Raw genomic sequence first — 13635 nt, forward strand, 5'->3', positions numbered from 1 at the left:
ACGCCCCAATTAATCCTGGCCACATTCTGAAAACCAACGGAATAAAACCACGCTAATAGGTCCACAGTCGCGACCACTATCCCACCAACGCGGTTACTGGTAAGGTGAGTATAACCATGGACACAGGGACAGGACACGTACTGCCTCAAAAACATCCCCGTCCTCCTCCTGCAATAATGAAAGCATTCTTGGCAAACGCTTTCGCAGTGGTCCGTCTAGCGGCAGTCCAAGAATTTCACCTTAAACGACACAATAAGAAAGCCCCCCACCATGGCCCACTTAATCCTGGCCACATTCTGAAAACCAACGGAATAAAACCGCGCTAATAGGTACACAGTCGCGACCACTATCCCACCAACGCGGTTACTGGTAAGGTGCATATAACCACGGACACGGGGACAGGACACATACTGCCTCAAAAATATCCCCATCCCCCTCCTCCAACAATGAAAACATTCTTGGCCGCAGCCCACCTGTATTTTATCTGACGTTAGCTCTGCTGTCCAGGGCACTGCAATGGGATCTATTTATGTATCGCCGGTGGGTTCCAGGGAGCCACCCATGCTGTCGGTCCACACAGACTTCACATTATTGAGTTGTACCTTCCTGTGTATATGTATTAAAAACCCCGGTCAGACTGGGGCATGCAGTGTGGGCCGAAGCCCACCTGCATTTAATCTGACGTTACCTCAGCTGTGCTGGGTAATGCAATGGGATATATTTATGTACCGCCGGTGGCTTCCTGGGACCCACCCATGCTGTGGGTCCACACGGAGTTGTAACTGCATGTGTCTACTTATAAAGAACCCCAGTCTGACTGGGGCACGCAGTGTGGGCCAAAGCCCACCTGCATTTAATCTGACGCTACCTCAGCTGTGCTGGGCAATGCAATGGGATTTATTTATGTACCGCCGGTCGCTTGTTGGGACCCACCCATGCTGTGGGACCACACGGACTTCACATTAGTGAGTTGTACCTGCCTGTGTATACTTATAAAAAAACCCAGTCTGACTGGGGCATGCAGTGTGGGCCGAAGCCCACCTGTATTTAATCTGACGTTAGCTCTACTATCCGGGGCACTGCATTGGGACAAACTACAGGAGAAATACAGCGCTAATGAGACGTGCACAGCTACGCTAGCATTGGAGTCCGCTGTAGGCCAGCGATTGCTGAGGGTTTGTGCAGAGGCCTATGTCCTGGGTGCATTGAAAGTCCGCTTCCTGCCTAGGATTGCTGAATCTGTGGGCCAAGGCCTATGCCGTGGGCGCGGTGCAAGTCTGCCATGTTTGGCCGCTCAGATCAATTTTTTGTTCATTTCTTGGGTTTCCTAGGACCCACCTATGCTGTTGGTGCAAACATAGTTCCCATTGCGGTGTTTGACACTGACTGACTTGGATAGGGGGCAGAACGCAGACGGCTTTCCCCTTGCAGTGTCGATTGAGCTATGCGACACCTTGACAGAATGATACTGTGTGCACATGGATTCCCCATTGCTATGCCCACATTTGCAGCTCCTGATGGAGGTGGCACTGGATTGGATTTCTCATTGCTTCTGTGCAGCATTGTGGGCTATCGCCCTGCCCCTTTTAAAGAGGGTCGCTGCCTGGCCCTGCCAACCCTCTGCAGTGTGTGCCTCTGGTTCCTCCTCATGGCAGACGCACTTATAAATAGACATGAGGGTGGTGTGGCTATGGGGCCAGCGTGTGGCATGAGGGCAGCTGAAGGCTGCGCAGGGACACTTTGATGTGAGCTGTGGACACTGGGTCGTGTGGGGGGGGGGGGTTGGGCAGCATGTAACACAGGAGAAGAGGCAGGGGTGTGTCCCGCAGGCAGTGCTTGTGCTTAGTTGGAGGTAGTGTGGTGCTTAGCTAAGGTGTGGCTTACTAATGAGGGTTTGTTCGAAGTAAAAATTGTTAGGGGGGGGGCCCACTCTTGCCGCTATTGTGGCTTAATAGTGGGACCTGGAAGCCTGAGATGCAGCCCAGCATGTTGCCCCTCGCCTGCCCTATCCGTTTCTGTGTTGTTTCCATCACTTTCTTGGGCTTTGCAGACTTTCACCAATGAAAACCTTAGCGAGCATCGGCGATATACAAAAATGCTTGAGTCGCCCATTGACTTCAATGGGGTTCGTTACTCGAAACGAATCCTCGAGCATCGCAGAAAGTTCAACTCAAGCAACGAGCACCCGAGCATTTTGGTGCTCGCTCATCTCTATATTTAAATAATTTTCATAAAATATTAATCAACTGTACAATAAAGAGGTAATACAAAGGTACATAGAATTACAGCAACTAGATTTATTAAAATAAGAAGAAAGAAGTTGATGTTTTTGTGGTTAAATAGAAGAAAATTGTGGAGAAAAACAGGTCAAAGTATTACCGCTACGATACATTACAATGATGAACACGGCACCGCGGACAATGCGAGGGAGACAGTCAGAATGGGATGATGTCCAAATGTAGCATGTTGACATTTCTTCCCGCGTGGAGAGTTACAATACCAATCCAATTATTTCTGTTCATGAAGTTTAAAAGCTTTGAATTTCTTGCCAATGTTATCCCAGTAGCTAAAATGATGTGACTAATTACAATTCTGAAATGTTTAGGGATTATAAATTAAATAAAAAATTAGGGAATATTAAAAAAGACCTTCCATGTTGTAGGAAAAAATGACAGATGGTAAGATATGGTTAAAAATAAAGAAAGCCGTACTGGCCACTCTAATCCTTGCTGGTCCAGGACAACAACTTCCATTCTCAATGTCCATCAGTATTCATATTGGTTGTAGTGGTGACATCCCGTATACACACAGCAAACATTGTACAGACAGCAGCATCTGGAGAGCAGTTAGTCCCCTGGTGTTTTACAAGCCTCGTTCCAAGGCAAGGAGGAAAAATGCACAGCCCGTTAGGGGTGTGGATCACGACCCAAATACTTGTCCAAATAAGTTATATAGTCCAGGCAGCATGAGATGAATAAAAATAAACTCCTTATTGCCCCATAAAAATAACCAGGGACGTTTCGACTAGTAAAAAAGGGTCTTTATCAAGCTTGATATATAACTTATTCCATATACACACGACTCCTGTAACCAATCACAGGCCACAGCAGTGTAGAGTTACATACCTTTGAGACCAGTGATCGGCTGAAGCGGTGATGTTCCCTATGCACATTTGACCACTGTAGCCAATGTAAACAGGACTGGTGGTGCTGGACCCACAGGGAATTAGAGTAGTGAACATGACTGTCTTATTTTTTAATTTTATCGCAAAACATATGGATTCTTGAAATGGAGGAATAGATTTGACAAATAAAACATGACGCCAGGACTTAATAGTAAAAGAAACTACTCCCGAGAATGGAAAATCATAACAAGGGGCGAGAAGACATAAAGAGCGGCCAAAAACGTGCTGAAATCCCAATTAATAAAATACACATCTAAAGTCCAAAACAAAATAAGATACAGAAATGGTACCATGTTTCCCCGAAAATAGGACACTGTCTTATATTAATTTTTGACTTATCCTCACCCAGCCACCGCCATCTGTGTCCCTCCTGCTGGTCCCCACACTGCTGCAGTCCTCAGCACTGACAGGATTCTCTTCTCCTGGTAACAGGGTTTTAAATACCCCGCCCCCGGTGAGCGCTGTGATTGGATCGAGGGCCAGCTAATCAGAGCTGATGCTCGATGAACCAATCACAGCCATTCAGTGATATTCACTGAAAGGCTGTGAATGATTGAGCGCCGGCTTTGATTGGCTGACGCTCGATCCAATCACAGCGCTCTGTTAACGGAAGGCAGGGTGTTCAAAGCCTTGTCACCACAAGAGAATCCTATCAGCGCTGAGGACTGCAGCCTGTCACAGCACTGGAGACCAGCGTGAGGGACACAGATGCCGGCGGCTAGGTGGATATTCTTTTTTTTAAACCTAGTGTAGCTAGGGCTTATTTTCAGGGGAGGGCTTATATGTCAAGGTCTCCTCCACCCCACCTCCCCCTGAAAATAAGGGTAGGGCTTATTATCAGGATAGGGTTTATTTTGGGGGAAATGATATATTGTCCACCGACTGGTATCAGAGAGCAAAATTAAAGTAGAAATACAATGAGGATTAAAAAAAAAGGGGGGAGAAGGGAGTGGAAAGAGAACAGGTGAAAGAAAAGGAGATGAAGGGGAAGTATAGACAAAACAACGATTAGTTTCTAGGTGAAAAAGGATCAGAAGAATGAATCACAACATAAGGGACAACAGATAGTACCAGGTAAGTTTAAACTTATTTTGACATCCCCGAAGATGGCCCGTTAGGTCTTGTATTCCTTTCACCTTTTGGATTTTTTGAACCAGATGTGTATAGAATCGTCACTGGGACAGGTGGGGTCCTTCAAATGAAATACAATTTCACTGTGAAAGTACCCCAGAAATATTAGATTAGATAATCTGTTCTATTATTAAAATATAACTTTTATTATAGGACTTTATTTAAAATACACTAAATCACACCACCAAATGGCCCAGCACACATCAGAAAACTAGACGAACATAAACATACAAACACCCAAAGAACATACACGACAGGGGATAGGTATATCACCTTATCGTGGTGATCCGCTATACCGATGTTAATTACCGTTCCCTTAATAGATTTACAGGTACGGTTATATTGCTATTTATACAGTGGTAATAACGGTATAAATTTTATTTCAGAAGGCTAAGGATGATAGACAAATAATATTTAATCGACGCGTTTCTTCGGCCCTGATGTAATAAGTGAGCCGATTCATCAGGATCAAGACAAATAGCCTCTGTCTTTTGTACTCAAATGCCCCGAATGAAGAATGGTTCGTAGGGCTTATAACACTTATATGTAGTTAGTTCGTGATTATTTCTATTGTCCTTCTAGAGGTACAGGTGGTCGGCGCCTGCGACCGATAATACCACTGGTTTATACTGTATTTAACATGGTGGTATATTTGCCTGGGCACAGAATTGCCTGAAGTGTTTCTAGTACTTGTGATGGAGTAATTGAGAGGGTTAAAGAGTGTAACTCAAGTATATGGGGATATCCCCTCTTTTTGCGATCAGAGCCGATGTTGGCACTTGCATCAAATATGTGGATGATGTGGTATTTGATGCTTATACACACATCTCCAAAGTGTTTATGCCCAATGGCTAAAGATCGCACTGTTTAATATATCAGTGTTAGAGTGCTCTGTTTTTAGGCTAGGAGGACTGATAGTCATCAGAGCATCCACTTAAGATAGTACAGAAAAAGCCCTGAGAAATTCAGATAACATATGTCTCAGTTTTGGGCAATCTGTGCTTATCTAGTTGGAAGTCCGGACGTGCATTCACGCCCTAGAGTTGGTAGAAACTATACTTGATTGTAGCCTCCAGCAAGAGCCCTGCACTCCTCAAACACCTCTATGTCTGCACTTCACAGCGTCTTAGCCCATACTGACATCCCGCTCTAGGGCGTGAATGCACGTCCGGACTTCCAACTAGATAAGCACAGATTGCCCAAAACTGAGACATATGTTATCTGAATTTCTCAGGGCTTTTTCTGTACTATCTTAAGTGGATGCTCTGATGACTATCAGTCCTCCTAGCCTAAAAACAGAGCACTCTAACACTGATATATTAAACAGTGCGATCTTTAGCCATTGGGCATAAACACTTTGGAGATGTGTGTATAAGCATCAAATACCACATCATCCACATATTTGATGCAAGTGCCAACATCGGCTCTGATCGCAAAAAGAGGGGATATCCCCATATACTTGAGTTACACTCTTTAACCCTCTCAATTACTCCATCACAAGTACTAGAAACACTTCAGGCAATTCTGTGCCCAGGCAAATATACCACCATGTTAAATACAGTATAAACCAGTGGTATTATCGGTCGCAGGCGCCGACCACCTGTACCTCTAGAAGGACAATAGAAATAATCACGAACTAACTACATATAAGTGTTATAAGCCCTACGAACCATTCTTCATTCGGGGCATTTGAGTACAAAAGACAGAGGCTATTTGTCTTGATCCTGATGAATCGGCTCACTTATTACATCAGGGCCGAAGAAACGCGTCGATTAAATATTATTTGTCTATCATCCTTAGCCTTCTGAAATAAAATTTATACCGTTATTACCACTGTATAAATAGCAATATAACCGTACCTGTAAATCTATTAAGGGAACGGTAATTAACATCGGTATAGCGGATCACCACGATAAGGTGATATACCTATCCCCTGTCGTGTATGTTCTTTGGGTGTTTGTATGTTTATGTTCGTCTAGTTTTCTGATGTGTGCTGGGCCATTTGGTGGTGTGATTTAGTGTATTTTAAATAAAGTCCTATAATAAAAGTTATATTTTAATAATAGAACAGATTATCTAATCTAATATTTCTGGGGTACTTTCACAGTGAAGATGTGTATAGAAGATGGAGTCACTTGTCTCCCTACGGCTGGTGTTATGGCACTCTGCCCCCCGAGCACCAGGTGGGGTGCCCTGAACCTCCCGCACCCCACTGTCCCTGCCTACTTGCCTCGGCCCTGGCTAACCCCAGGCAGACAACTGGGCTGCAGTCCCTGCTCTGGCTAGGGACCTGGCGACTACCTAGATGGAACTTAACTAACAGGGGACAGAGTGCCGACAGAAGAGGCAGGTGGAACAGACCAACAGAACTTACAAGGCAGAGTAAGGCTGGAGATGGAGCTCACAGGCAAACAGGAAGGACACTGACTATCAACTAGAGCAGACTGAGACAGACCTGACTAAAGGCTAACACAACCAATAACTGGCAGTGAGCTCAGGTCACTGCCAGCCCTTTAACTTAAAGCCTCCGCCCAGGGGCAGAGAGTGGGAGGAGCCGACTCTCCCACTGTTGCATATGGAAGGTGGAGGAGAGCAGGCGGTACCCTACAGGCGGACACGCTCACGCCGCTGCACACTGGCTGCTCCACGCCGCCAGGAGAGCCCCGACAGCAGAGCTCCGGGACGCCGGAGCAGACATCGGAGTGGCGCGCGCCGGCCGTGGGACCCAGCGCCGCCCTGCATGATAACATTAACCCCCCTCTGACGGGGGACCTCCGGGCCCCCGGAAACTCGACCAGGCTTATCCGGAAAACGACGGTGGAACCGCTGTACCAACACGGGAGCGTGAACATCACATGCGGCCACCCAGGAATGATCTTCTGGTCGAAAACCCTTCCAGGCCACCAAATATTGTAGGGTTCCTCGACACCAACGAGAATCCAGTATCTCCTGGACCTCGTATTCAACTTCATCCCGGACCAGGTTGGGCGGAGGGGGACCGGAGGTGGGCATCACCGAAGGGACAAAAGGTTTCAATAGCGACTTATGGAATACCCTGTGAACCCTCCATGTGGCTGGCAACCCCAGCTCGTAGGCGAGTGGGTTCACCACACGTGTGATGGCAAACGGCCCCACGTAACGTGGCACCAGCTTTAAGGACGGGACCCGCAATTTGAGATTTTTAGAAGACAGGTATACCTTCTGTCCCACTCTGTAAGGTTCAGACACGGACAGACTCTTCCCACTACGCAACTGCATACGGGCCCCCGCTGCCTCCAAATTTCTCTGTACCTCTTTTCATACTCCCCGAAGCGTATCTGTGGCGACATCAGCTGCAGGACAGACCGACGGAGTAGGGATTGCTGTAAGGAAGCGAGGATGCTGACCGTATACACAAAAAAATGGAGACACCCCAATGGAAGAACAAAGGCGGTTGTTTAGTGCAAACTCTGCCCACTGATGGGCCTTTTCGCTAGCAAACAACCGTAAATATTGCACTAAATCTTGGTTCTTCCGCTCAGTCTGACCATTAGTCTGTGGGTGGAACGCTGAAGAGAAGAAAAGCAACGCTCCCAGGTTTCTGCAGAAGGCACGCCAAAACTGCGACACAAACCCCTCGATCAGATACAATATTTTGGGGAACCCCATGTAGGCGAATTATTTCCTTTACAAAAATCGTGGCGAATTCTTTTGCCGAGGGTAGCTTTTTTTAACACCACAAAATGTGCCATCTTTGAGAACCGGTCGACCACCACTAAGATAGTGGTGCACTTCTGGGATTCTGGTAGGTCAGTGATGAAATCTACTGATAAGTGCGACCATAGACTGGAAGGAACCGCTAGCGGTCTCAGAGGGCCCTCCGGAGGATGGCGCAGACTCTTATTGTGAGCACAGACCGAGCAACCCCTCACGAAGTCGCGGATCTCCTGAGACATGCCTGGCCACCAGAAGTGTCTAGAACAAAGCTCCAAGGTCCCCTGAAACCCTGGATGCCCGGCGAGAACCGACGAGTGAGACTCATCCATGACTCTAGGGCGTAGGGTCTCTGGCACAAACCATCTGCCCTCCGGCACCCCCGAAGTAGCGCCCTGCTGAGCATCCTGTAGTTGAGGGACAAAGTTAGACTCTACAGCTGCCACCACCACGCCGGGGGCTAAGATATTCTCGGGAGTCCTGGTCTCACTATCCGGTACCCCGAAACTCCGTGACAGGGCGTCCGCCTTCACGTTCTTCTCTCCTGGGATATATGTCACTACAAAATTAAACCTGGCGAAAAACAACGCCCACCTGGCTTGACGAGCTGTGAGTCTTTTCGCATTGGCGAGATATACCAGATTCTTGTGATCAGTATATACGGTAATTGGGTGTCTAGCACCCTTAAGATGGTGTCGCCACTCTTCCAGAGCCCATTTGATAGCCAATAATTCATGGTTACCCACGTCGTAGTTGCGCTCTGCTGAATTGAACTTCCGCGAAAAGAACGCACATGGGCTATACCCAGACCTCCCACTGACTTCCTGCGACAGTACTGCTCCTGTCCCCATTTCAGACGCATCTACCTCAATAAAAAAGGGTAGTCGTGCGTCGGCTGTATTAGCACTGGGGCAGTCGTAAATGCCCTTTTTAGACGGCTAAAGGCCTCAAGGGCTGCAGGCGACCACTTACCCAAGTCGGCCCCCTTCTTAGTCAGGTCGGTCAGAGGTTGAGCAATAACTGAGTAATTCCTAATGAATTTGCGGTAAAAATTTGCAAAACCTAAGAACCGCTGGAGAGCCTTGAGGTTGTCTGGTCTGACCCATTGGGAGATTGCTGCTACTTTATCAGACTCCATCTGAATCTCCGTGGGTGAGATTACATAACCAAGGAAGGATACTTGTTTAGAACCAAATGTACATTTCTCTAACTTGACAAAAAGTTGATACTTGCGCAAACGGGTCAGGACCAACCTCAGGTGCCGCACATGTGAGTCCCAGTCAGGCGAGTACACCAGAATGTCGTCAAGATAGATGACCAGAAATACCCCCAGGAAGTCGTGAAAGACCGCGTTCATAAAACCCTGAAACACAGCGGGGGCGTTACAAAGTCCCAAAGGCATGACCAGACATTCAAAATGTCCTAATGGGGTGTTGAACGCCGTCTTCCATTCATCTCCCTCTCTAATGCGAATTAAATTGTAAGCCCCCCGCAAGTCCAGTTTGGAGAACCAGTGGGCCCCTACCACCTGATTCAACAAGTCAGGAATTAGGGGCAAGGAGCACTGGTTCTTCACAGTGATTTTATTCAAGGCCCGATAATCCACACAAGGCCTTAGTGTCCCGTCCTTCTTCTCTACAAAGAAAAGACCTGCCCCGGCAGGGGACCTGGACGGCCGGATATGTCGGTTGGCCAGAGCCTCCGAGACATAGGACTTGAGGGCTTCATGCTCACGGCCTGACAAATTGAAAATGGCTCCCTTAGGGATGGGACTGTCGGGAATCAGATCAATACCACAGTCCCACTCCCTATGAGGAGGCAGAGCCTTAGACAGTTTTTTGGAGAATACATCCTGAAAGTTTGACAAATACTCTGGAATGAGCACCGTATCTGCGGAGCACACAGCTATGGTAGACAGGTGATTATGACAGGCTGATCCCCAATGAGTCAATTCCCGGGTGGACCAATCAAATTGGGGATTGTGCAGTGCCAACCAGGGCATACCAAGCACCACATCAACTGACATTTTTTCCATAACCAGGAAAGACAGTTCTTCCGAGTGGAGGATCCCCACCGTGAACTGTAATCTTGGGGTCCTCCATCGTACCAGGCCTGTAGAGAGAGGGGTAGCATCAATACTGGTAAAATGAATTGGGGTCTTCAGCGCCACAAATTCCGCCCTCAGAGAACAGACAAAACACAGACTTATCAAGTTAGCGGCTGCTCCGGAATCAATAAACGCCTGCCCTGATCGGGAAAAATCCCGGAATCTAACATGACACGGTACCAAAAGTTTAGGAAGTACCTGAAGTCCTAGGCGATCCTCCCTACAATCGCCTAGGACTCGGAGTTTTCCGCCGGTTCTGGCTGCGAGCATTGAGACCTCAGTGGGCAGGTTATCACCCGATGTCCAGCTTTCCCGCAGTAGAGGCAGAGACGATGCAACAAACGGATCCGGCGTCGCTCTTTGGGGTCCAGCGGATCCACCTCCATCGGCTCGGGCACAGAGACTGGTAAGGAGGAAGAGGGACCAGGGCAACCGACCTCCCTGACTCTACGGGTCTGCCTGTCCTGCTTCCTAGACCTGAGCCTCCTATCTGCCTTCACCGCTAGCTCCATAGCCTCCCTTAAGGACCCGGGAACGGGATGGGAAATTAACAGGTCTTTAACTGCGTCCGAGAGGCCCTGCAGAAAAGCGTCTTTCAGAGCGCTATCGTTCCATGTCGTATCCCCCGCATAGCGTCTGAAGTTGGAGCAATAATCCTCCACACAAGACGACCCCTGCCGCAGCGCCAACCACCGCGAAACCGCCAACCCCGCTCGGTCCGGTTCGTCGAAGATACCCCCAAGTTCCTGGAAAAAGGAGTCCACGGACTGCAGGCAGGAGGAACCCTCGGGGATGGAAAACGCCCAGGTCTGGGCAGAGCCCCACAGCAGGGACATTATCAGCCCGACCCTCTGAGCCTCCGACCCGGAAGAACGGGGACGCATCTGAAAAAACAGGCGACACGCCTGTTGGAAAACAAAAAACTTGTTCCTCTCCCCAGAAAACACCTCGGGAAGAGGGCACTTGGGTTCTGGGCTGGTTGCGGCGTCCGGCCCCTGCGACACCCCCCACTGCTCCTGGGCCACCATGCGGGCGGATAAATCCTGGATCACAGGCACCAGGGCCTGCAGCTGGTTCGTGAGGGAACTGATCGCCTCCATGACAAAACAGTTTTTAAGGGCCAGTTATTATGTTACGGCACTCTGCCCCCCGAACGCCAGGTGGGGTGCCCTGAACTTCCCGCACCCCACTGTCCCTGCCTACTTGCCTCGGCCCTGGCTAACCCCAGGCGGACAACTGGACGGTGGTCCCTGCTCTGGCTAGCGACCTGGCGACTACCTAGATGGAACTTAACTAACGGGGGACAGAGTGCCGACAGAAGAGGCAGGTGGAACAGACCAACAGAACTTACAAGGCAGAGTAAGGCTGGAGATGGAGTTCACAGGCAAACAGGAAGGACACTGACTATCAACTAGAGCAGACTGAGACAGACCTGACTAGAGCCTAACAGAACCAATAACTGGCAGTGAGCTCAGGTCACTGCCAGCCTTTTAACTTAAAGCCTCCACCCAGGGGCGGAGAGTGGGAGGAGCCGACTCTCCCACTGTTGCATATGGAAGGTGGAGGAGAGCGAGTGGCACCCTACGGGCGGACACGCCCATGCCGCTGCACACTGGCTGCTCCACGCCACCGGGAGAGCCCCGACAGCAGAGCTCCGGGACGCCGGAGCCAACATCGGAGCAACGCGCGCTGGCCGCGGGACCCAGCGCCGCCCTGCATGGTAACAGCTGGGATATATATGCGGGCCGCAATGATCATAGTAATATAGTATGCAAGGCCGAAAAAAAACATTTGTCCATCCAGTTCAGCCTATTACGCCTCAATGTTGATCTAGAGGAAGGCAAAATCCCAATGAGGTAGAAGCCAATCCTCTCCATTTAACCCCTTGAGTGGTGGGTTTCCTACCACCCTGTCGTGCCCACCAGGGCAGGTTTTTTAAAATGGTCTAATCATTGAATTTCAACTAATTTTGCAGTTGCGTCTCAAGAGCCATAACTTTTTCATTTTTCCATTGACATGGCCATATAAGGGCTTGTTTTTTACGGGACAAGTTGTGATTTTTTAAACAGGAGGGAGGAAAAACAGAAATGGGGAAAAAAGAAAAAAAGAGGCCATGTCATTAAGGGGTTAAATAATGGATTATCTTCCTTCTCTGGGTCATTACGACACATGGATACCACATGTGTGATTGTATTTTTGATTTTTTCAAAAAGTAAAAGGGAGACAAGTGTTTTTATAATTTTTTAACTTTTTTTTTTTTAATTTTTTTTTTGTCCCTTTAGGGGACTTCCACAGGGACCCATCACGACCCCTGATCACATTCCGGGGGTCCGATGGTGACAGCCCTTTACATGCTGCAGTGACAGCCCTTTACATGCTGCAGTCACAGACTGCAGCATGTAAAGGGTTAACACAGCAGAGATCGGAGGTTTTCTCTGATCTCTGCTGTAAGAGCTGGTACCTAGCTGTCCTCTGACAGCTAACAACCAGCTCTCCCTGCCACAGAGACCATCGGCTTGCTTCTGACAAGCCGATGGTCTCTATGGCAACCTGTAAACAAAGCAGGAGATTGCCGACATATCGGCAATATCTTCTGCTGGTTTTTCAAAGCCCTTGCTTTGTTCTCTGTGGATCTCTGTGCAGGCAGAGCACAGTGTCACAGCTTGTGGCATTGTGCTCTGCAGCTCCCATAGTGATACATAGCCCGGAAACCTTCCGGGCTACGTTGCTATGAGCAGTGGAGCTCGTCCCGGAAAATTTCCGGGCATGCCACTCAAGGGGTTAAGGGGAAAAAATATTTCCTGACTTCAATCTGGCAATCAGAATAATCCCCGGATAAACAACCCTTTCGAAGTTATTAATGAGTGTAACAGGATGGCAAATTATCAACCTCATAACAGAGAGATGAATCTTGCACAGATAGAGAAGGAAAATACTTATTTTTAACCATTGCCTAACCTCCGGCAATTCTATTGAAGAATAGCAGATTAAGATTTAAGAGTACAAAAGGGTCTTGTCAAAATGAATGAGCAGCAAGACAAGACCAGCACATCTTGAAGTAGGTGCTTTTCTGTCTTACAGCAGATACTGACATATTGTTTTTGGAAATTCTTGATTGCGTAAGTTACCATTGTAAAAATACATTTTTGGACCATTTTCCAATGAGAATGGGCTTTTGATGCTTTTTCTTACCCAAGCTGAAATAGTGTGGCACAGCGTTGGCTTGAGCTCTATGCCAATCATTCAGTGGGAATTGAGGATCAAGGTCTTCTTCCATTTTAACAATTTTGATGTTTTTATTTTTTGAAGGATAGATAAAAAGGAGTCATAGTAGGAATAATAGATGCCCTCTTGAAGATGTTAAGGCACTGAATATTAGATAAAAGCAGATTTGGGAAAGATGGGAGTAGTAATTGCACTTTTATGCATAATATGACAAATTCTTAAAGACTTGTAAAACTCAGTGTTGGAAATATTATGATGCAAGTTCAACCGAATTATTATCTGTTAGAAGCTCCTC

The 13635-nt window shown here is 47.9% G+C and overlaps 1 protein-coding gene across 1 annotated transcript in view; it reads right to left on the minus strand.

Moving 5' to 3' along the window:
- The window catches only part of LOC136607684 (zinc finger protein 271-like), a 521708-nt gene that overhangs the window by 201518 nt on the left and 306555 nt on the right, over positions 1-13635 (minus strand). The gene's annotated exons all lie outside the window — the stretch shown is intronic.

Source organism: Eleutherodactylus coqui, chromosome 1 (assembly GCF_035609145.1).
Source record: "Eleutherodactylus coqui strain aEleCoq1 chromosome 1, aEleCoq1.hap1, whole genome shotgun sequence".
NCBI classification, from domain to species: Eukaryota; Metazoa; Chordata; class Amphibia; order Anura; family Eleutherodactylidae; genus Eleutherodactylus; species Eleutherodactylus coqui.